The following is a 23,693-nucleotide window of genomic DNA, read 5'->3' on the forward strand; positions in this document are numbered from 1 at the left end:
AATTTTATCCATCTGACAAAACGTTCCGGGAGGCCAAGTCTTGCCAACAACGCAAACAGGTACTGATGGGATACGCGATCAAAAGCTTTTTCAAAGTCCAAATTCATTATTGCCAAGCGGTTTGACCTGTCTTTAGAGAGGCTGATCAAGTCTCTTATGAGAATGAGATGGTCCGTGATTTTGCGTCCAGGTATGGCACAAACCTGATCCTGATGAACCAGGTCCTCTAGGCAAGATGTTAGTCTTGTGGCAAGGAGTTTGCTGAAAAGTTTACAATCCACATTAAGTAAGGAAATGGGTCTCCAATTCTTTAAGTCTGTCTTTTCTTTGGTTTTGTAGATTAATGTTACTATGCCGGTCCTAAAACTGTCAGGTAATTGGTCCAGGTTTTCAAATTCTGTGAACAATGTTAACATATCTGGTGCTAATAAGTCCCAAAAGGTCAAGTAGAACTCCACAGGGAGCCCATCCATCCCTGGTGATTTTCCTTTCTCAAAGGAAGTCAGACACTTGGTCAGTTCTGTCACTGTTAAATCCTGGACTAACTTCTCAAAATTTGTGTTTAGACAATGGGTGTGCTCCACTTTAGTCAGAATGTCATGTAAGGCTTCTTCATTTAGCAATTTAGTGCTATATAGTTCTCTGTAATAGTCTTCAAGGGTCGTGAGTAATTCTTCTGTGGTTTGGGTTAGGGAGCCATCTCCTTTCTGGAGAGTTACCATGGTGTCAGTTTTACTGATGACTTTCTTAAAGAAAAAACGTGTACACTTTTCCCCCTCTTCTATCTCTCGTTCTCTGCTTCTAATAATGGCTCCTTTACTAACTTTCTCTGTTAATTCCATCATTTCTTTTTTTACGTCTTTAATTTCTTCATTAAAATCCATCCCTTGTTTATTTAAATTGTAGTACCTTTGTAAGCGCCTCTGGAGGTCAGTCGTGCGTCTTTTATCTTTTGCTTTTCCCTTTCTGCCTGCTGTTTTAAAGAAGCTCTGAGTTCTTTTTTTAACCATCTCCCACCAGGGAGCTCTAAAAGTATACAGGTCCTGTAGTGTTTGCCATCCCCTGTATAGTTCTTTGTATTCTTCCACAAGATCTTCCTGCTCTAAAAGTGAGCAGTTTAGTTCCCAGAGACCTTTCCCTGGTGTTACACTCAGATTTAACTCAGCTGTGCACGTCAACATGTGGTGGTCTGAAAAAAAGACTGGGGTAAGTGTGGCATTTATGGGGAGACAATCTCTGGTAAACACATAATCTATACGTGATGCTACAGAGTTGTCCCCACTGAACCAAGTGAACCCACCATCAAGCGGATGCAAAGTTTTGTAACAGTCAGTCAGCCTAAAGTCCTGAACCATACGCCGTAGTAAGTGAGATGTTTTATCCAATTTATAAAATGTCCCAGTTTTATTTCGGTCTGTCCTGCTTAGTATGCAGTTAAAGTCCCCTACCATTATAAACGGGGCTCTGCCTAACATAAAACTTTGCACATCTTCTAAAAGTTTGTATCTTGCATTCTTATCATTGTAACCATAAAGGTTCAAAACGTTCAAGTCTCTGCCCATAAATGATAAGCGTGCTAACAGGGCTCTGCCATCTCGTATAACAGTGAAACCTTTAACCGATATATAAGGGTTTTTAATCAAGATAGCCACACCGTCATTTTTGTTTTCATTTGACCCACTCCATAGCGATCTATTTGGCCACAGATCTTCCCACGTTTTATAACTACTGCAGTACGGGATGCCGCACTCTTGTAGACAAATTACATCGGACTTCACACTTTGCAGGTATGTCAGGATGCCATTGGCTCTGACTTGAGATTTTATACTTCTTACATTTATTGTCACTAGAGTAATTGTCATAAGTATGAAAAAGAAAGTTAAGGCAGGTATTGTCATGTAAGGGAGGGAGACCAGGTTAGTAATAGTCAGTTTATGTCCCATCTGTTGGGAGGAAATCTCTGTCAATGTCTTGGGCCGTCAGGACTAACGGGTTGGGTTTCTTTGAATTTTCAACTGCTGATGTATTGTCCTGATGAAAGTCAGCTTCAAGTGAGTTTAAGGGGGTCGACTGTAGATTAAAAGCCAAAAAGGAAATTTCATTGGGGGAGTCTGGTGGGAGGAACACACGTGATTCTTCACTGAAGGATTCCTTCGTAGGATCCTCAGTTCTGCCCTTCTTTTCTACTGCCAGCAGAGAGTCTGATGGCGAGACCGGAGCTGGTCTTTTAGGTTGTCCATCGTGAAGAATCCTGTGGTCATTTTTCATAGTCATGTCTTTTCTTACATTTTGTTCGATTTTACCATTGTCTTTCTCTAGTTCACTGATTGGGAGGATTTGGAGTGGCTCTTCCTCTTTGTCAGTTATCATTTGCGCAATCTCCTGCAGGTGTGCTGCATCAGGAGGTGTCTCATTAGTGAGACCTACCACAGGTGTGTCAGGTTTGCTCTTCCCAGTTTTAAGTTTATTTGCAAATGACTTAGGACAGTTTCTAAAGAGATGGTTTGTTTCACCACAGAGGTTACATTGACGGCCATTTGGGCACTCCTCATACACATGACCAGTGTGTCTACATTTACCACAGAAAGGTTTTGAACAATCTTCCACCAGATGGCCATGCTCTCCACACCTTCTGCAAAGTTTAGGTTGTCCTTGGTAGTAAACATAACCTCTATTCTCCCCCCGCACTATCAGGGATGGGAGATGTTTTAGACCCTGGAAACCTTGTGGGTCTTGTCTTAGATTGACAGGCACTCGCCAGGCACAGTTCCAAATACCGTCTACATCCCTAACCTTAACAGCTTGACCTTTTACAGAACAGTATCTGCCCAACCACACACGAATGTCTTCTGCATTAACAGTTTCATTAAACATTTTGACAATGACGGTTTTCATTGAATTGTCTGTAAGCTTTTCTACTGTGAAAAGTGCAAAATGGGATTTCATGTTTTCAAAACGAGTCCAGAATTCGCTGAGAGTAGAGCTAGTTCGAAAGCTTACATCAAAACCTTTGTTCAATGGTAAGGTCAAGATACAGTTCAGGTCTTCAGGTTTGAAACCTAGGGTTTTCTGGACCAAGTTCCTTGAAAAATCAAGCCTGGACATGTAAGTTACCTTACCTTCAATTTCCTGAAAGGTAAACCGGACGCTGTGGTGCCTCCGCATGCCCGCAGAAGCTGCTGACATTTTGGAGGCACCACAGGCGGGTGAGCTTGGCAGGAGTAATTACCTTAACTTGGATTGCTCCAGGACACCTGAAGAGAAAAAGGACATTGACAGTTCAGTAGGAAAAGTAAACGTTCAATTGCGCAGCTCCGATATCTCCAGTAGTTTGTACGATGGCAAGACACAACAGACGAGCATCAACAACCGTCGGAGTGATCACAGTCTCTGTCGTTTGGCAAGATGCAAGGACACCTCTGATAAGAACAGATACTACACTTGATCTTAGCCAAAAGGCCGAGAAGCGATAACTAACCACTTCACTGGCAATGAGAGCAACTCTTGCAGCAGGACACTGGACTCATGGACGCCTGTTAATAGGTGGGACTTGGTGACCCACCTCAAATCCCAGCTCCCCACAAAAGCTTCACATGTCCTGATGTGAATGAAAAAAGCAGCCAGTCAGTAGGAAACACTGTCTTGTATACACACCTATGTCGGTTCTAGAATGTAGGTCGTATGAATTCACAAATATCCATATTTGGATCATTTTTCACGTATACATTTAGAGACACAAATTAACCGTAGACACACAAACAGTTGAAGAAAACTTGACTCATAGGCTTTATGCTGACTGCATTCAAGTGGATTGAATTTAGCCTTCTAGGGTGTTTTGTGTCACTGATGTGGTACCTTTGAACAACAGCATTGAATGAACACAGCCCCTCCACTACATCAAAAGTTGCATGCTGACGCTGATGCAAAACCTTTAACTTGATGACTTTGAGGACCATGCCCCCTCCACTGCATCAAACGTTTGGCCGTGGATGATGTCATCCATGCCCTGCTGCAACAGCAGACTCCTTGAGAGTGCTGTGACTTGCAAACAGTGTTACAGTCTGGCAGAATTTAATTTCACCTAAACAGTCGTTTTAACATTAATCAAGCACTACCAGCTGGACTAAAAACTTTTTCTTTGTACCAATTTAAAGATGTGGGCACTGTTCCCAGAAACACTGCAATACTGGCTCAATGCATGGAGTGAATAGAGCAAGCTCCACCTTCACATCCGTTCTTCAAAAATCGGCTTAATACGTTGTCCTCCACTGGAGGACATATCAGATATTAAACTGATAAGAACAGATACTACACTTGATCTTAGCCAAAAGGCCGAGAAGCGATAACTAACCACTTCACTGCCAATGAGAGCAACTCTTGCAGCAGGACACTGGACTCATGGACGCCTGTTAATAGGTGGGACTTGGTGACCCACCTCAAATCCCAGCTCCCCACAAAAGCTTCACATGTCCTGATGTGAATGAAAAAAGCAGCCAGTCAGTAGGAAACACTGTCTTGTATACACACCTATGTCGGTTCTAGAATGTAGGTCGTATGAATTCACAAATATCCATATTTGGATCATTTTTCACGTATACATTTAGAGACACAAATTAACCGTAGACACACAAACAGTTGAAGAAAACTTGACTCATAGGCTTTATGCTGACTGCATTCAAGTGGATTGAATTTAGCCTTCTAGGGTGTTTTGTGTCACTGATGTGGTACCTTTGAACAACAGCATTGAATGAACACAGCCCCTCCACTACATCAAAAGTTGCATGCTGACGCTGATGCAAAACCTTTAACTTGATGACTTTGAGGACCATGCCCCCTCCACTGCATCAAACGTTTGTCCGTGGATGATGTCATCCATGCCCTGCTACAACAGCAGACTCCTTGAGAGTGCTGTGACTTGCAAACAGTGTTACAGTCTGGCAGAATTTAATTTCACCTAAACAGTCGTTTTAACATTAATCAAGCACTACCAGCTGGACTAAAAACTTTTTCTTTGTACCAATTTAAAGATGTGGGCACTGTTCCCAGAAACACTGCAATACTGGGTCAATGCATGGAGTGAATAGAGCAAGCTCCACCTTCACATCCGTTCTTCAAAAATCGGCTTAATACGTTGTCCTCCACTGGTGGACATATCAGATATTAAACTGATAAGAACAGATATTACACTTGATCTTAGCCAAAAGGCCGAGAAGCGATAACTAACCACTTCACTGCCAATGAGAGCAACTCTTGCAGCAGGACACTGGACTCATGGACGCCTGTTAATAGGTGGGACTTGGTGACCCACCTCAAATCCCAGCTCCCCACAAAAGCTTCACATGTCCTGATGTGAATGAAAAAAGCAGCCAGTCAGTAGGAAACACTGTCTTGTATACACACCTATGTCGGTTCTAGAATGTAGGTCGTATGAATTCACAAATATCCATATTTGGATCATTTTTCACGTATACATTTAGAGACACAAATTAACCGTAGACACACAAACAGTTGAAGAAAACTTGACTCATAGGCTTTATGCTGACTGCATTCAAGTGGATTGAATTTAGCCTTCTAGGGTGTTTTGTGTCACTGATGTGGTACCTTTGAACAACAGCATTGAATGAACACAGCCCCTCCACTACATCAAAAGTTGCATGCTGACGCTGATGCAAAACCTTTAACTTGATGACTTTGAGGACCATGCCCCCTCCACTGCATCAAACGTTTGGCCGTGGATGATGTCATCCATGCCCTGCTGCAACAGCAGACTCCTTGAGAGTGCTGTGACTTGCAAACAGTGTTACAGTCTGGCAGAATTTAATTTCACCTAAACAGTCGTTTTAACATTAATCAAGCACTACCAGCTGGACTATAAACTTTTTCTTTTTACCAATTTAAAAATGTTGGCACTGTTCCCAGAAACACTGCAATACTGGGTCAATGCATGGAGTGAATAGAGCAAGCTCCACCTTCACATCCGTTCTTCAAAAATCGGCTTAATACGTTGTCCTCCACTGGAGGTCATAGATATTAAACTGATAAGAACAGATACTACACTTGATCTTAGCCAAAAGGCCGAGAAGCGATAACTAACCACTTCACTGCCAATGAGAGCAACTCTTGCAGCAGGACACTGGACTCATGGACGCCTGTTAATAGGTGGGACTTGGTGACCCACCTCAAATCCCAGCTCCCCACAAAAGCTTCACATGTCCTGATGTGAATGAAAAAAGCAGCCAGTCAGTAGGAAACACTGTCTTGTATACACACCTATGTCGGTTCTAGAATGTAGGTCGTATGAATTCACAAATATCCATATTTGGATCATTTTTCACGTATACATTTAGAGACACAAATTAACCGTAGACACACAAACAGTTGAAGAAAACTTGACTCATAGGCTTTATGCTGACTGCATTCAAGTGGATTGAATTTAGCCTTCTAGGGTGTTTTGTGTCACTGATGTGGTACCTTTGAACAACAGCATTAAATGAACACAGCCCCTCCACTACTTCAAAAGTTGCATGCTGACGCTGATGCAAAACCTTTAACTTGATGACTTTGAGGACCATGCCCCCTCCACTGCATCAAACGTTTGGCCGTGGATGATGTCATCCATGCCCTGCTGCAACAGCAGACTCCTTGAGAGTGCTGTGACTTGCAAACAGTGTTACAGTCTGGCAGAATTTAATTTCACCTAAACAGTCGTTTTAACATTAATCAAGCACTACCAGCTGGACTAAAAACTTTTTCTTTGTACCAATTTAAAGATGTGGGCACTGTTCCCAGAAACACTGCAATACTGGGTCAATGCATGGAGTGAATAGAGCAAGCTCCACCTTCAAATCCGTTCTTCAAAAATCGGCTTAATACGTTGTCCTCCACTGGAGGACATATCAGATATTAAACTGATAAGAACAGATACTACACTTGATCTTAGCCAAAAGGCCGAGAAGCGATAACTAACCACTTCACTGCCAATGAGAGCAACTCTTGCAGCAGGACACTGGACTCATGGACGCCTGTTAATAGGTGGGACTTGGTGACCCACCTCAAATCCCAGCTCCCCACAAAAGCTTCACATGTCCTGATGTGAATGAAAAAAGCAGCCAGTCAGTAGGAAACACTGTCTTGTATACACACCTATGTCGGTTCTAGAATGTAGGTCGTATGAATTCACAAATATCCATATTTGGATCATTTTTCACGTATACATTTAGAGACACAAATTAACCGTAGACACACAAACAGTTGAAGAAAACTTGACTCATAGGCTTTATGCTGACTGCATTCAAGTAGATTGAATTTAGCCTTCTAGGGTGTTTTGTGTCACTGATGTGGTACCTTTGAACAACAGCATTGAATGAACACAGCCCCTCCACTACATCAAAAGTTGCATGCTGACGCTGATGCAAAACCTTTAACTTGATGACTTTGAGGACCATGCCCCCTCCACTGCATCAAACGTTTGGCCGTGGATGATGTCATCCATGCCCTGCTGCAACAGCAGACTCCTTGAGAGTGCTGTGACTTGCAAACAGTGTTACAGTCTGGCAGAATTTAATTTCACCTAAACAGTCGTTTTAACATTAATCAAGCACTACCAGCTGGACTAAAAACTTTTTCTTTGTACCAATTTAAAGATGTGGGCACTGTTCCCAGAAACACTGCAATACTGGGTCAATGCATGGAGTGAATAGAGCAAGCTCCACCTTCACATCCGTTCTTCAAAAATCAGCTTAATACGTTGTCCTCCACTGGAGGACATATCAGATATTAAACTGATAAGAACAGATTTTTTTTTTATTTTTTTTTTTTTAAAAGTTTATTTAGTTATTCAGGTACAACTGCAATGGTCAGAATGTTTCTATTGCCATTAGGCAAGTTTTTCCTGAGTCTTGGAGTGAGGCACCGGTGATCCTCCAGTCATCTTCTTTTCAGCATTTTCTGGATCTTTTCAGTGTGGCGCTCAGAGGAGGTCCTCCCCTTTGTGCTCCTTTCCAGCTGCCTTTTCCGGAGAGTCAGACCGTCGCTGCTTTGACCTTTATCCTGTGGGACTCCAGCTCCTCCCATCCGAATGGGCGACAAGGCGATTCTTCTTTGTGGATGTGTTCATGGCCTGCCGCCTGCAGTCATGGCAAGGTGTACCGTTGCTGCGGCCAATCGAATCACACCCACGGGGGGGATCTGCCTGTGCTTTCTCACCAGCAAATTCCTGGAAGTCCACATGGCGTCTTTTATGGCGGCTAGGGAGAGCCATTGTAATGTAGTGCATTCAGCGTTCTGATCTGAGCATTGCCTCCTCCCATAGAGCACTAGTTGTGCTGTAAGATCTTCCTTTGCTGGCAAGTACGGGAAGCCGGAGGAGCCAGCTGTCGCCCACTGGTCTACAGCAGCACTGCACTCCCAGAACAGGTGCCTCACCGTCTCTGGCGCGCCACAACCTGGACGGGGGCAAAGAGGAATTCTGGACATGCCCCGGGAGTGCATAACAGTCCTGACCGGGAGAACCTCATGAGCCACCATCCACGACAGATCTTTCAGCCGGTTGGGAAGAAGAGGATGGTTCACCAGGTACCAGACTCTCTTTGACTCCTCTTCTCCAAATCCCCTTACTCGACACACAGGTCTTTGCTCCTGTATGGAAGAAATAAGCAGTCTGTGATTTGTCAGTGCATCCCTGTTTGATCCTTCCAAGTTGAATTTCTGAAGAAAGATTTGTATTTCTTTGTAGTTTTTGTTTAGCGTGAAAGACATTGGAATTCTCAGATCAATGTTTCCTAGACCTAACTTTTTAACATAGACTCCCATCCAAAATCTAACCAATGCAGCTGTCTTTACGCTTTTAGATTTGCCCACAATATGCTTGGTGTGCAAGCTGATATAGTGCGCTCCGAGAAAAGGGTACAGGTCCGGTACACCCTTACCCCCTTTTTCTTTTGGGCTTTTCATTATTTCTCTTTTTAGTCTTTCCCATTTGGAGTTCCACAAAAAATAGAACATTTCTCGTTCTAAGGTTCTCCTGACTCTTAGTGGTGGCATAAATACTGAGCTGATTAACAGAAATAAAGGGAGGATTACTGCTTTCAAGACCAGAACCTTCCCCTCCATTGTTAGCTTTCTTGTTGACCAAAAGCCTAGTCTTTGTCGCACTTTTGAAACTACCTCTGGCCAGTTATTTCCTCCCTCGCCTTCTTTGTCAAACCATACTCCCAAGATTTTCTGGTTATTTGAGGTCACCTGCAGAGAAAGACTCTCCGTTTCAGTATGTGTCCATGGTCCATAAAATTGGATTTTGGTCTTGTGTCTGTTCAATTTTGCTCCAGAAGCTTGACCATACCACTCGGTCAGTTCCAGTGCCCTGGTTATCGACCGGCTGTCTGCACATATAATATTGATGTCATCCATATATAAAAGGCACTTCACATCGAGGCCGCCAGTACCTGGTATGTGAAGACTTTGAATGTATCCGTCTGTCCTTAATATCTGTGCCAAGGGTTCTATGCAGAGAATATATAGTAACGCTGACAAAGGGCAACCTTGTCGCACACCAGAGTTAATGTTAACTTTCTTTGTTAAAAGACCATTCACAGCTACTTTGCTGGAGATGTTTTTGTAGAGCAATTTTATCCATCTGACAAAACGTTCCGGGAGGCCAAGTCTTGCCAACAACGCAAACAGGTACTGATGGGATACGCGATCAAAAGCTTTTTCAAAGTCCAAATTCATTATTGCCAAGCGGTTTGACCTGTCTTTAGAGAGGCTGATCAAGTCTCTTATGAGAATGAGATGGTCCGTGATTTTGCGTCCAGGTATGGCACAAACCTGATCCTGATGAACCAGGTCCTCTAGGCAAGATGTTAGTCTTGTGGCAAGGAGTTTGCTGAAAAGTTTACAATCCACATTAAGTAAGGAAATGGGTCTCCAATTCTTTAAGTCTGTCTTTTCTTTGGTTTTGTAGATTAATGTTACTATGCCGGTCCTAAAACTGTCAGGTAATTGGTCCAGGTTTTCAAATTCTGTGAACAATGTTAACATATCTGGTGCTAATAAGTCCCAAAAGGTCAAGTAGAACTCCACAGGGAGCCCATCCATCCCTGGTGATTTTCCTTTCTCAAAGGAAGTCAGACACTTGGTCAGTTCTGTCACTGTTAAATCCTGGACTAACTTCTCAAAATTTGTGTTTAGACAATGGGTGTGCTCCACTTTAGTCAGAATGTCATGTAAGGCTTCTTCATTTAGCAATTTAGTGCTATATAGTTCTCTGTAATAGTCTTCAAGGGTCGTGAGTAATTCTTCTGTGGTTTGGGTTAGGGAGCCATCTCCTTTCTGGAGAGTTACCATGGTGTCAGTTTTACTGATGACTTTCTTAAAGAAAAAACGTGTACACTTTTCCCCCTCTTCTATCTCTCGTTCTCTGCTTCTAATAATGGCTCCTTTACTAACTTTCTCTGTTAATTCCATCATTTCTTTTTTTACGTCTTTAATTTCTTCATTAAAATCCATCCCTTGTTTATTTAAATTGTAGTACCTTTGTAAGCGCCTCTGGAGGTCAGTCGTGCGTCTTTTATCTTTTGCTTTTCCCTTTCTGCCTGCTGTTTTAAAGAAGCTCTGAGTTCTTTTTTTAACCATCTCCCACCAGGGAGCTCTAAAAGTATACAGGTCCTGTAGTGTTTGCCATCCCCTGTATAGTTCTTTGTATTCTTCCACAAGATCTTCCTGCTCTAAAAGTGAGCAGTTTAGTTTCCAGAGACCTTTCCCTGGTGTTACACTCAGATTTAACTCAGCTGTGCACGTCAACATGTGGTGGTCTGAAAAAAAGACTGGGGTAAGTGTGGCATTTATGGGGAGACAATCTCTGGTAAACACATAATCTATACGTGATGCTACAGAGTTGTCCCCACTGAACCAAGTGAACCCACCATCAAGCGGATGCAAAGTTTTGTAACAGTCAGTCAGCCTAAAGTCCTGAACCATACGCCGTAGTAAGTGAGATGTTTTATCCAATTTATAAAATGTCCCAGTTTTATTTCGGTCTGTCCTGCTTAGTATGCAGTTAAAGTCCCCTACCATTATAAACGGGGCTCTGCCTAACATAAAACTTTGCACATCTTCTAAAAGTTTGTATCTTGCATTCTTATCATTGTAACCATAAAGGTTCAAAACGTTCAAGTCTCTGCCCATAAATGATAAGCGTGCTAACAGGGCTCTGCCATCTCGTATAACAGTGAAACCTTTAACCGATATATAAGGGTTTTTAATCAAGATAGCCACACCGTCATTTTTGTTTTCATTTGACCCACTCCATAGCGATCTATTTGGCCACAGATCTTCCCACGTTTTATAACTACTGCAGTACGGGATGCCGCACTCTTGTAGACAAATTACATCGGACTTCACACTTTGCAGGTATGTCAGGATGCCATTGGCTCTGACTTGAGATTTTATACTTCTTACATTTATTGTCACTAGAGTAATTGTCATAAGTATGAAAAAGAAAGTTAAGGCAGGTATTGTCATGTAAGGGAGGGAGACCAGGTTAGTAATAGTCAGTTTATGTCCCATCTGTTGGGAGGAAATCTCTGTCAATGTCTTGGGCCGTCAGGACTAACGGGTTGGGTTTCTTTGAATTTTCAACTGCTGATGTATTTTCCTGATGAAAGTCAGCTTCAAGTGAGTTTAAGGGGGTCGACTGTAGATTAAAAGCCAAAAAGGAAATTTCATTGGGGGAGTCTGGTGGGAGGAACACACGTGATTCTTCACTGAAGGATTCCTTCGTAGGATCCTCAGTTCTGCCCTTCTTTTCTACTGCCAGCAGAGAGTCTGATGGCGAGACCGGAGCTGGTCTTTTAGGTTGTCCATCGTGAAGAATCCTGTGGTCATTTTTCATAGTCATGTCTTTTCTTACATTTTGTTCGATTTTACCATTGTCTTTCTCTAGTTCACTGATTGGGAGGATTTGGAGTGGCTCTTCCTCTTTGTCAGTTATCATTTGCGCAATCTCCTGCAGGTGTGCTGCATCAGGAGGTGTCTCGTTAGTGAGACCTACCACAGGTGTGTCAGGTTTGCTCTTCCCAGTTTTAAGTTTATTTGCAAATGACTTAGGACAGTTTCTAAAGAGATGGTTTGTTTCACCACAGAGGTTACATTGACGGCCATTTGGGCACTCCTCATACACATGACCAGTGTGTCTACATTTACCACAGAAAGGTTTTGAACAATCTTCCACCAGATGGCCATGCTCTCCACACCTTCTGCAAAGTTTAGGTTGTCCTTGGTAGTAAACATAACCTCTATTCTCCCCCAGCACTATCAGGGATGGGAGATGTTTTAGACCCTGGAAACCTTGTGGGTCTTGTCTTAGATTGACAGGCACTCGCCAGGCACAGTTCCAAATACCGTCTACATCCCTAACCTTAACAGCTTGACCTTTTACAGAACAGTATCTGCCCAACCACACACAAATGTCTTCTGCATTAACAGTTTCATTAAACATTTTGACAATGACGGTTTTCATTGAATTGTCTGTAAGCTTTTCTACTGTGAAAAGTGCAAAATGGGATTTCATGTTTTCAAAACGAGTCCAGAATTCGCTGAGAGTAGAGCTAGTTCGAAAGCTTACATCAAAACCTTTGTTCAATGGTAAGGTCAAGATACAGTTCAGGTCTTCAGGTTTGAAACCTAGGGTTTTCTGGACCAAGTTCCTTGAAAAATCAAGCCTGGACATGTAAGTTACCTTACCTTCAATTTCCTGAAAGGTAAACCGGACGCTGTGGTGCCTCCGCATGCCTGCAGAAGCTGCTGACATTTTGGAGGCACCACAGGCGGGTGAGCTTGGCAGGAGTAATTACCTTAACTTGGATTGCTCCAGGACACCTGAACAGAAAAAGGACATTGACAGTTCAGTAGGAAAAGTAAACGTTCAATTGCGCAGCACCGATATCTCCAGTAGTTTGTACGATGACAAGTCACAACAGACGAGCATCAACAACCGTCGGAGTGATCACAGTCTCTGTCGTTTGGCAAGATGCAAGGACAGCTCTGATAAGAACAGATACTACACTTGATCTTAGCCAAAAGGCCGAGAAGCGATAACTAACCACTTCACTGCCAATGAGAGCAACTCTTGCAGCAGGACACTGGACTCATGGACGCCTGTTAATAGGTGGGACTTGGTGACCCACCTCAAATCCCAGCTCCCCACAAAAGCTTCACATGTCCTGATGTGAATGAAAAAAGCAGCCAGTCAGTAGGAAACACTGTCTTGTATACACACCTATGTCGGTTCTAGAATGTAGGTCGTATGAATTCACAAATATCCATATTTGGATCATTTTTCACGTATACATTTAGAGACACAAATTAACCGTAGACACACAAACAGTTGAAGAAAACTTGACTCATAGGCTTTATGCTGACTGCATTCAAGTGGATTGAATTTAGCCTTCTAGGGTGTTTTGTGTCACTGATGTGGTACCTTTGAACAACAGCATTGAATGAACACAGCCCCTCCACTACATCAAAAGTTGCATGCTGACGCTGATGCAAAACCTTTAACTTGATGACTTTGAGGACCATGCCCCCTCCACTGCATCAAACGTTTGGCCGTGGATGATGTCATCCATGCCCTGCTGCAACAGCAGACTCCTTGAGAGTGCTGTGACTTGCAAACAGTGTTACAGTCTGGCAGAATTTAATTTCACCTAAACAGTCGTTTTAACATTAATCAAGCACTACCAGCTGGACTAAAAACTTTTTCTTTGTACCAATTTAAAGATGTGGGCACTGTTCCCAGAAACACTGCAATACTGGGGCAATGCATGGAGTGAATAGAGCAAGCTCCACCTTCACATCCGTTCTTCAAAAATTGGCTTAATACGTTGTCCTCCACTGGTGGACATATCAGATATTAAACTGATAAGAACAGATATTACACTTGATCTTAGCCAAAAGGCCGAGAAGCGATAACTAACCACTTCACTGCCAATGAGAGCAAATCTTGCAGCAGGACACTGGACTCATGGACGCCTGTTAATAGGTGGGACTTGGTGACCCACCTCAAATCCCAGCTCCCCACAAAAGCTTCACATGTCCTGATGTGAATGAAAAAAGCAGCCAGTCAGTAGGAAACACTGTCTTGTATACACACCTATGTCGGTTCTAGAATGTAGGTCGTATGAATTCACAAATATCCATATTTGGATCATTTTTCACGTATACATTTAGAGACACAAATTAACCGTAGACACACAAACAGTTGAAGAAAACTTGACTCATAGGCTTTATGCTGACTGCATTCAAGTGGATTGAATTTAGCCTTCTAGGGTGTTTTGTGTCACTGATGTGGTACCTTTGAACAACAGCATTGAATGAACACAGCCCCTCCACTACATCAAAAGTTGCATGCTGACGCTGATGCAAAACCTTTAACTTGATGACTTTGAGGACCATGCCCCCTCCACTGCATCAAACGTTTGTCCGTGGATGATGTCATCCATGCCCTGCTGCAACAGCAGACTCCTTGAGAGTGCTGTGACTTGCAAACAGTGTTACAGTCTGGCAGAATTTAATTTCACCTAAACAGTCGTTTTAACATTAATCAAGCACTACCAGCTGGACTAAAAACTTTTTCTTTGTACCAATTTAAAGATGTGGGCACTGTTCCCAGAAACACTGCAATACTGGGTCAATGCATGGAGTGAATAGAGCAAGCTCCACCTTCACATCCGTTCTTCAAAAATCGGCTTAATACGTTGTCCTCCACTGGAGGACATATCAGATATTAAACTGATAAGAACAGATACTACACTTGATCTTAGCCAAAAGGCCGAGAAGCGATAACTAACCACTTCACTGCCAATGAGAGCAACTCTTGCAGCAGGACACTGGACTCATGGACGCCTGTTAATAGGTGGGACTTGGTGACCCACCTCAAATCCCAGCTCCCCACAAAAGCTTCACATGTCCTGATGTGAATGAAAAAAGCAGCCAGTCAGTAGGAAACACTGTCTTGTATACACACCTATGTCGGTTCTAGAATGTAGGTCGTATGAATTCACAAATATCCATATTTGGATCATTTTTCACGTATACATTTAGAGACACAAATTAACCGTAGACACACAAACAGTTGAAGAAAACTTGACTCATAGGCTTTATGCTGACTGCATTCAAGTGGATTGAATTTAGCCTTCTAGGGTGTTTTGTGTCACTGATGTGGTACCTTTGAACAACAGCATTAAATGAACACAGCCCCTCCACTACTTCAAAAGTTGCATGCTGACGCTGATGCAAAACCTTTAACTTGATGACTTTGAGGACCATGCCCCCTCCACTGCATCAAACGTTTGGCCGTGGATGATGTCATCCATGCCCTGCTGCAACAGCAGACTCCTTGAGAGTGCTGTGACTTGCAAACAGTGTTACAGTCTGGCAGAATTTAATTTCACCTAAACAGTCGTTTTAACATTAATCAAGCACTACCAGCTGGACTATAGACTTTTTCTTTGTACCAATTTAAAGATGTGGGCACTGTTCCCAGAAACACTGCAATACTGGGTCAATGCATGGAGTGAATAGAGTAAGCTCCACCTTCACATCCGTTCTTCAAAATTCGGCTTAATTCGTTGTCCTCCACTGGAGGACATATCAGATATTAAACTGATAAGAACAGATACTACACTTGATCTTAGCCAAAAGGCCGAGAAGCGATAACTAACCACTTCACTGCCAATGAGAGCAACTCTTGCAGCAGGACACTGGACTCATGGACGCCTGTTAATAGGTGGGACTTGGTGACCCACCTCAAATCCCAGCTCCCCACAAAAGCTTCACATGTCATGATGTGAATGAAAAAAGCAGCCAGTCAGTAGGAAACACTGTCTTGTATACACATCTATGTCGGTTCTAGAATGTAGGTCGTATGAATTCACAAATATCCATATTTGAATCATTTTTCACGTATACATTTAGAGACACAAATTAACTGTAGACACACAAACAGTTGAAGAAAACTTGACTCATAGGCTTTATGCTGACTGCATTCAAGTGGATTGAATTTAGCCTTCTAGGGTGTTTTGTGTCACTGATGTGGTACCTTTGAACAACAGCATTGAATGAACACAGCCCCTCCACTACTTCAAAAGTTGCATGCTGACGCTGATGCAAAACCTTTAACTTGATGACTTTGAGGACCATGCCCCCTCCACTGCATCAAACGTTTGGCCGTGGATGATGTCATCCATGCCCTGCTGCAACAGCAGACTCCTTGAGAGTGCTGTGACTTGCAAACAGTGTTACAGTCTGGCAGAATTTAATTTCACCCAAACAGTCGTTTTAACATTAATCAAGCACTACCAGCTGGACTAAAAACTTTTTCTTTGTACCAATTTAAAGATGTGGGCACTGTTCCCAGAAACACTGCAATACTGGGTCAATGCATGGAGTGAATAGAGCAAGCTCCACCTTCACATCCGTTCTTCAAAAATCAGCTTAATACGTTGTCCTCCACTGGAGGACATATCAGATATTAAACTGATAAGAACAGATACTACACTTGATCTTAGCCAAAAGGCCGAGAAGCGATAACTAACCACTTCACTGGCAATGAGAGCAACTCTTGCAGCAGGACACTGGACTCATGGACGCCTGTTAATAGGTGGGACTTGGTGACCCACCTCAAATCCCAGCTCCCCACAAAAGCTTCACATGTCCTGATGTGAATGAAAAAAGCAGCCAGTCAGTAGGAAACACTGTCTTGTATACACACCTATGTCGGTTCTAGAATGTAGGTCGTATGAATTCACAAATATCCATATTTGGATCATTTTTCACGTATACATTTAGAGACACAAATTAACCGTAGACACACAAACAGTTGAAGAAAACTTGACTCATAGGCTTTATGCTGACTGCATTCAAGTGGATTGAATTTAGCCTTCTAGGGTGTTTTGTGTCACTGATGTGGTACCTTTGAACAACAGCATTGAATGAACACAGCCCCTCCACTACATCAAAAGTTGCATGCTGACGCTGATGCAAAACCTTTAACTTGATGACTTTGAGGACCATGCCCCCTCCACTGCATCAAACGTTTGGCCGTGGATGATGTCATCCATGCCCTGCTGCAACAGCAGACTCCTTGAGAGTGCTGTGACTTGCAAACAGTGTTACAGTCTGGCAGAATTTAATTTCACCTAAACAGTCGTTTTAACATTAATCAAGCACTACCAGCTGGACTAAAAACTTTTTCTTTGTACCAATTTAAAGATGTGGGCACTGTTCCCAGAAACACTGCAATACTGGGTCAATGCATGGAGTGAATAGAGCAAGCTCCACCTTCACATCTGTTCTTCAAAAATCGGCTTAATACGTTGTCCTCCACTGGAGGACATATCAGATATTAAACTGATAAGAAAAGATACTACACTTGATCTTAGCCAAAAGGCCGAGAAGCGATAACTAACCACTTCACTGCCAATGAGAGCAACTCTTGCAGCAGGACACTGGACTCATGGACGCCTGTTAATAGGTGGGACTTGGTGACCCACCTCAAATCCCAGCTCCCCACAAAAGCTTCACATGTCCTGATGTGAATGAAAAAAGCAGCCAGTCAGTAGGAAACACTGTCTTGTATACACACCTATGTCGGTTCTAGAATGTAGGTCGTATGAATTCACAAATATCCATATTTGGATCATTTTTCACGTATACATTTAGAGACACAAATTAACCGTAGACACACAAACAGTTGAAGAAAACTTGACTCATAGGCTTTATGCTGACTGCATTCAAGTGGATTGAATTTAGCCTTCTAGGGTGTTTTGTGTCACTGATGTGGTACCTTTGAACAACAGCATTGAATGAACACAGCCCCTCCACTACATCAAAAGTTGCATGCTGACGCTGATGCAAAACCTTTAACTTGATGACTTTGAGGACCATGCCCCCTCCACTGCATCAAACGTTTGGCCGTGGATGATGTCATCCATGCCCTGCTGCAACAGCAGACTCCTTGAGAGTGCTGTGACTTGCAAACAGTGTTACAGTCTGGCAAAATTTAATTTCACCTAAACAGTCGTTTTAACATTAATCAAGCACTACCAGCTGGACTAAAAACTTTTTCTTTGTACCAATTTAAAGATGTGGGCACTGTTCCCAGAAACACTGCAATACTGGGTCAATGCATGGAGTGAATAGAGCAAGCTCCACCTTCACATCCGTTCTTCAAAAATCAGCTTAATACGTTGTCCTCCACTGGAGGACATAGATATTAAACTGATAAGAACAGATATTACACTTGATCTTAGCCAAAAGGCCGAGAAGCGATAACTAACCACTTCACTGCCAATGAGAGCAAATCTTGCAGCAGGACACTGGACTCATGGACGCCTGTTAATAGGTGGGACTTGGTGACCCACCTCAAATCCCAGCTCCCCACAAAAGCTTCACATGTCCTGATGTGAATGAAAAAAGCAGCCAGTCAGTAGGAAACACTGTCTTGTATACACACCTATGTCGGTTCTAGAATGTAGGTCGTATGAATTCACAAATATCCATATTTGGATCATTTTTCACGTATACATTTAGAGACACAAATTAACCGTAGACACACAAACAGTTGAAGAAAACTTGACTCATAGGCTTTATGCTGACTGCATTCAAGTGGATTGAATTTAGCCTTCTAGGGTGTTTTGTGTCACTGATGTGGTACCTTTGAACAACAGCATTGAATGAACACAGCCCCTCCACTACATCAAAAGTTGCATGCTGACGCTGATGCAAAACCTTTAACTTGATGACTTTGAGGACCATGCCCCCTCCACTGCATCAAACGATTGGCCGTGGATGATGTCATCCATGCCCTGCTGCAACAGCAGACTCCTTGAGAGTGCTGTGACTTGCAAACAGTGTTACAGTCTGGCAGAATTTAATTTCACCTAAACAGTCGTTTTAACATTAATCAAGCACTACCAGCTGGACTAAAAACTTTTTCTTTGTACCAATTTAAAGATGTGGGCACTGTTCCCAGAAACACTGCAATACTGGGTCAATGCATGGAGTGAATAGAGCAAGCTCCACCTTCACATCCGTTCTTCAAAAATCGGCTTAATACGTTGTCCTCCACTGGAGGACATATCAGATATTAAACTGATAAGAACAGATACTACACTTGATCTTAGCCAAAAGGCCGAGAAGCGATAACTAACCACTTCACTGCCAATGAGAGCAACTCTTGCAGCAGGACACTGGACTCATGGACGCCTGTTAATAGGTGGGACTTGGTGACCCACCTCAAATCCCAGCTCCCCACAAAAGCTTCACATGTCCTGATGTGAATGAAAAAAGCAGCCAGTCAGTAGGAAACACTGTCTTGTATACACACCTATGTCGGTTCTAGAATGTAGGTCGTATGAATTCACAAATATCCATATTTGGATCATTTTTCACGTATACATTTAGAGACACAAATTAACCGTAGACACACAAACAGTTGAAGAAAACTTGACTCATAGGCTTTATGCTGACTGCATTCAAGTGGATTGAATTTAGCCTTCTAGGGTGTTTTGTGTCACTGATGTGGTACCTTTGAACAACAGCATTAAATGAACACAGCCCCTCCACTACTTCAAAAGTTGCATGCTGACGCTGATGCAAAACCTTTAACTTGATGACTTTGAGGACCATGCCCCCTCCACTGCATCAAACGTTTGGCCGTGGATGATGTCATCCATGCCCTGCTGCAACAGCAGACTCCTTGAGAGTGCTGTGACTTGCAAACAGTGTTACAGTCTGGCAGAATTTAATTTCACCTAAACAGTCGTTTTAACATTAATCAAGCACTACCAGCTGGACTATAGACTTTTTCTTTGTACCAATTTAAAGATGTGGGCACTGTTCCCAGAAACACTGCAATACTGGGTCAATGCATGGAGTGAATAGAGCAAGCTCCACCTTCACATCCGTTCTTCAAAAATCAGCTTAATACGTTGTCCTCCACTGGAGGACATAGATATTAAACTGATAAGAACAGATTTTTTTTTTTTTTTTTTTTTTTTTTTTTTTTTTTTTTTTTTAAAGTTTATTTAGTTATTCAGGTACAACTGCAATGGTCAGAATGTTTCTATTGCCATTAGGCAAGTTTTTCCTGAGTCTTGGAGTGAGGCACCGGTGATCCTCCAGTCATCTTCTTTTCAGCATTTTCTGGATCTTTTCAGTGTGGCGCTCAGAGGAGGTCCTCCCCTTTGTGCTCCTTTCCAGCTGCCTTTTCCGGAGAGTCAGACCGTCGCTGCTTTGACCTTTATCCTGTGGGACTCCAGCTCCTCCCATCCGAATGGGCGACAAGGCGATTCTTCTTTGTGGATGTGTTCATGGCCTGCCGCCTGCAGTCATGGCAAGGTGTACCGTTGCTGCGGCCAATCGTATCACACCCACGGGGGGGATCTGCCTGTGCTTTCTCACCAGCAAATTCCTGGAAGTCCACATGGCGTCTTTTATGGCGGCTAGGGAGAGCCATTGAAATGTAGTGCATTCAGCCTTCTGATCTGAGCATTGCCTCCTCCCATAGAGCACTAGTTGTGCTGTAAGATCTTCCTTTGCTGGCAAGTACGGGAAGCCGGAGGAGCCAGCTGTCGCCCACTGGTCTACAGCAGCACTGCACTCCCAGAACAGGTGCCTCACCGTCTCTGGCGCGCCACAACCTGGACGGGGGCAAAGAGGAATTCTGGACATGCCCCGGGAGTGCATAACAGTCCTGACCGGGAGAACCTCATGAGCCACCATCCACGACAGATCTTTCAGCCGGTTGGGAAGAAGAGGATGGTTCACCAGGTACCAGACTCTCTTTGACTCCTCTTCTCCAAATCCCCTTACTCGACACACAGGTCTTTGCTCCTGTATGGAAGAAATAAGCAGTCTGTGATTTGTCAGTGCATCCCTGTTTGATCCTTCCAAGTTGAATTTCTGAAGAAAGATTTGTATTTCTTTGTAGTTTTTGTTTAGCGTGAAAGACATTGGAATTCTCAGATCAATGTTTCCTAGACCTAACTTTTTAACATAGACTCCCATCCAAAATCTAACCAATGCAGCTGTCTTTACGCTTTTAGATTTGCCCACAATATGCTTGGTGTGCAAGCTGATATAGTGCGCTCCGAGAAAAGGGTACAGGTCCGGTACACCCTTACCCCCTTTTTCTTTTGGGCTTTTCATTATTTCTCTTTTTAGTCTTTCCCATTTGGAGTTCCACAAAAAATAGAACATTTCTCGTTCTAAGGTTCTCCTGACTCTTAGTGGTGGCATAAATACTGAGCTGATTAACAGAAATAAAGGGAGGATTACTGCTTTCAAGACCAGAACCTTCCCCTCCATTGTTAGCTTTCTTGTTGACCAAAAGCCTAGTCTTTGTCGCACTTTTGAAACTACCTCTGGCCAGTTATTTCCTCCCTCGCCTTCTTTGTCAAACCATACTCCCAAGATTTTCTGGTTATTTGAGGTCACCTGCAGAGAAAGACTCTCCGTTTCAGTATGTGTCCATGGTCCATAAAATTGGATTTTGGTCTTGTGTCTGTTCAATTTTGCTCCAGAAGCTTGACCATACCACTCGGTCAGTTCCAGTGCCCTGGTTATCGACCGGCTGTCTGCACATATAATATTGATGTCATCCATATATAAAAGGCACTTCACATCGAGGCCGCCAGTACCTGGTATGTGAAGACCTTGAATGTATCCGTCTGTCCTTAATATCTGTGCCAAGGGTTCTATGCAGAGAATATATAGTAACGCTGACAAAGGGCAACCTTGTCGCACACCAGAGTTAATGTTAACTTTCTTTGTTAAAAGACCATTCACAGCTACTTTGCTGGAGATGTTTTTGTAGAGCAATTTTATCCATCTGACAAAACGTTCCGGGAGGCCAAGTCTTGCCAACAACGCAAACAGGTACTGATGGGATACGCGATCAAAAGCTTTTTCAAAGTCCAAATTCATTATTGCCAAGCGGTTTGACCTGTCTTTAGAGAGGCTGATCAAGTCTCTTATGAGAATGAGATGGTCCGTGATTTTGCGTCCAGGTATGGCACAAACCTGATCCTGATGAACCAGGTCCTCTAGGCAAGATGTTAGTCTTGTGGCAAGGAGTTTGCTGAAAAGTTTACAATCCACATTAAGTAAGGAAATGGGTCTCCAATTCTTTAAGTCTGTCTTTTCTTTGGTTTTGTAGATTAATGTTACTATGCCGGTCCTAAAACTGTCAGGTAATTGGTCCAGGTTTTCAAATTCTGTGAACAATGTTAACATATCTGGTGCTAATAAGTCCCAAAAGGTCAAGTAGAACTCCACAGGGAGCCCATCCATCCCTGGTGATTTTCCTTTCTCAAAGGAAGTCAGACACTTGGTCAATTCTGTCACTGTTAAATCCTGGACTAACTTCTCAAAATTTGTGTTTAGACTATGGGTGTGCTCCACTTTAGTCAGAATGTCATGTAAGGCTTCTTCATTTAGCAATTTAGTGCTATATAGTTCTCTGTAATAGTCTTCAAGGGTCGTGAGTAATTCTTCTGTGGTTTGGGTTAGGGAGCCATCTCCTTTCTGGAGAGTTACCATGGTGTCAGTTTTACTGATGACTTTCTTAAAGAAAAAACGTGTACACTTTTCCCCCTCTTCTATCTCTCGTTCTCTGCTTCTAATAATGGCTCCTTTACTAACTTTCTCTGTTAATTCCATCATTTCTTTTTTTACGTCTTTAATTTCTTCATTAAAATCCATCCCTTGTTTATTTAAATTGTAGTACCTTTGTAAGCGCCTCTGGAGGTCAGTCGTGCGTCTTTTATCTTTTGCTTTTCCCTTTCTGCCTGCTGTTTTAAAGAAGCTCTGAGTTCTTTTTTTAACCATCTCCCACCAGGGAGCTCTAAAAGTATACAGGTCCTGTAGTGTTTGCCATCCCCTGTATAGTTCTTTGTATTCTTCCACAAGATCTTCCTGCTCTAAAAGTGAGCAGTTTAGTTTCCAGAGACCTTTCCCTGGTGTTACACTCAGATTTAACTCAGCTGTGCACGTCAACATGTGGTGGTCTGAAAAAAAGACTGGGGTAAGTGTGGCATTTATGGGGAGACAATCTCTGGTAAACACATAATCTATACGTGATGCTACAGAGTTGTCCCCACTGAACCAAGTGAACCCACCATCAAGCGGATGCAAAGTTTTGTAACAGTCAGTCAGCCTAAAGTCCTGAACCATACGCCGTAGTAAGTGAGATGTTTTATCCAATTTATAAAATGTCCCAGTTTTATTTCGGTCTGTCCTGCTTAGTATGCAGTTAAAGTCCCCTACCATTATAAACGGGGCTCTGCCTAACATAAAACTTTGCACATCTTCTAAAAGTTTGTATCTTGCATTCTTATCATTGTAACCATAAAGGTTCAAAACGTTCAAGTCTCTGCCCATAAATGATAAGCGTGCTAACAGGGCTCTGCCATCTCGTATAACAGTGAAACCTTTAACCGATATATAAGGGTTTTTAATCAAGATAGCCACACCGTCATTTTTGTTTTCATTTGACCCACTCCATAGCGATCTATTTGGCCACAGATCTTCCCACGTTTTATAACTACTGCAGTACGGGATGCCGCACTCTTGTAGACAAATTACATCGGACTTCACACTTTGCAGGTATGTCAGGATGCCATTGGCTCTGACTT

At 42.8% G+C, this 23,693-nt stretch overlaps 14 non-coding genes and 1 pseudogene across 14 annotated transcripts; all 15 read right to left on the reverse strand.

The window, feature by feature from the left end:
* Positions 1 to 3,278: 3,278 nt before the first annotated feature.
* LOC144992954 (U2 spliceosomal RNA) lies at positions 3,279 to 3,471 on the reverse strand. Its single transcript, XR_013656984.1, has one exon. It is a non-coding gene; the product is annotated as a U2 spliceosomal RNA (small nuclear RNA).
* Positions 3,472 to 4,153: 682 nt separating this feature from the next.
* LOC144992806 (U2 spliceosomal RNA) lies at positions 4,154 to 4,344 on the reverse strand. The gene has a single exon (XR_013656869.1). It is a non-coding gene; the product is annotated as a U2 spliceosomal RNA (small nuclear RNA).
* A 682-nt stretch (positions 4,345 to 5,026) lies between these two features.
* Positions 5,027 to 5,217, reverse strand: LOC144992840 (U2 spliceosomal RNA). The gene has a single exon (XR_013656902.1). It is a non-coding gene; the product is annotated as a U2 spliceosomal RNA (small nuclear RNA).
* Positions 5,218 to 5,899: 682 nt separating this feature from the next.
* On the reverse strand, positions 5,900 to 6,087 carry LOC144992882 (U2 spliceosomal RNA). Its single transcript, XR_013656938.1, has one exon. It is a non-coding gene; the product is annotated as a U2 spliceosomal RNA (small nuclear RNA).
* A 682-nt stretch (positions 6,088 to 6,769) lies between these two features.
* Positions 6,770 to 6,960, reverse strand: LOC144992800 (U2 spliceosomal RNA). The gene has a single exon (XR_013656864.1). It is a non-coding gene; the product is annotated as a U2 spliceosomal RNA (small nuclear RNA).
* Positions 6,961 to 7,642: 682 nt separating this feature from the next.
* LOC144992893 (U2 spliceosomal RNA) lies at positions 7,643 to 7,829 on the reverse strand. The gene has a single exon (XR_013656944.1). It is a non-coding gene; the product is annotated as a U2 spliceosomal RNA (small nuclear RNA).
* Positions 7,830 to 12,900: 5,071 nt separating this feature from the next.
* On the reverse strand, positions 12,901 to 13,093 carry LOC144992927 (U2 spliceosomal RNA). The gene has a single exon (XR_013656965.1). It is a non-coding gene; the product is annotated as a U2 spliceosomal RNA (small nuclear RNA).
* A 682-nt stretch (positions 13,094 to 13,775) lies between these two features.
* LOC144992835 (U2 spliceosomal RNA) lies at positions 13,776 to 13,966 on the reverse strand. The gene has a single exon (XR_013656898.1). It is a non-coding gene; the product is annotated as a U2 spliceosomal RNA (small nuclear RNA).
* Positions 13,967 to 14,648: 682 nt separating this feature from the next.
* LOC144992596 (U2 spliceosomal RNA) lies at positions 14,649 to 14,839 on the reverse strand. The gene has a single exon (XR_013656666.1). It is a non-coding gene; the product is annotated as a U2 spliceosomal RNA (small nuclear RNA).
* A 682-nt stretch (positions 14,840 to 15,521) lies between these two features.
* Positions 15,522 to 15,712, reverse strand: LOC144992849 (U2 spliceosomal RNA). Its single transcript, XR_013656911.1, has one exon. It is a non-coding gene; the product is annotated as a U2 spliceosomal RNA (small nuclear RNA).
* A 682-nt stretch (positions 15,713 to 16,394) lies between these two features.
* On the reverse strand, positions 16,395 to 16,585 carry LOC144992594 (U2 spliceosomal RNA). The gene has a single exon (XR_013656664.1). It is a non-coding gene; the product is annotated as a U2 spliceosomal RNA (small nuclear RNA).
* Positions 16,586 to 17,267: 682 nt separating this feature from the next.
* On the reverse strand, positions 17,268 to 17,458 carry LOC144992847 (U2 spliceosomal RNA). Its single transcript, XR_013656909.1, has one exon. It is a non-coding gene; the product is annotated as a U2 spliceosomal RNA (small nuclear RNA).
* A 682-nt stretch (positions 17,459 to 18,140) lies between these two features.
* LOC144992879 (U2 spliceosomal RNA) lies at positions 18,141 to 18,328 on the reverse strand. The gene has a single exon (XR_013656936.1). It is a non-coding gene; the product is annotated as a U2 spliceosomal RNA (small nuclear RNA).
* Positions 18,329 to 19,010: 682 nt separating this feature from the next.
* On the reverse strand, positions 19,011 to 19,201 carry LOC144992597 (U2 spliceosomal RNA). Its single transcript, XR_013656667.1, has one exon. It is a non-coding gene; the product is annotated as a U2 spliceosomal RNA (small nuclear RNA).
* A 682-nt stretch (positions 19,202 to 19,883) lies between these two features.
* Positions 19,884 to 20,084, reverse strand: LOC144992922 (U2 spliceosomal RNA; annotated as a pseudogene).
* Positions 20,085 to 23,693: the final 3,609 nt, after the last annotated feature.

This window comes from Oryzias latipes, chromosome 6 (assembly GCF_053564925.1).
Source record: "Oryzias latipes strain Hd-rR chromosome 6, Olatipes_Hd-rR_3.1".
Taxonomy (NCBI): domain Eukaryota; kingdom Metazoa; phylum Chordata; class Actinopteri; order Beloniformes; family Adrianichthyidae; genus Oryzias; species Oryzias latipes.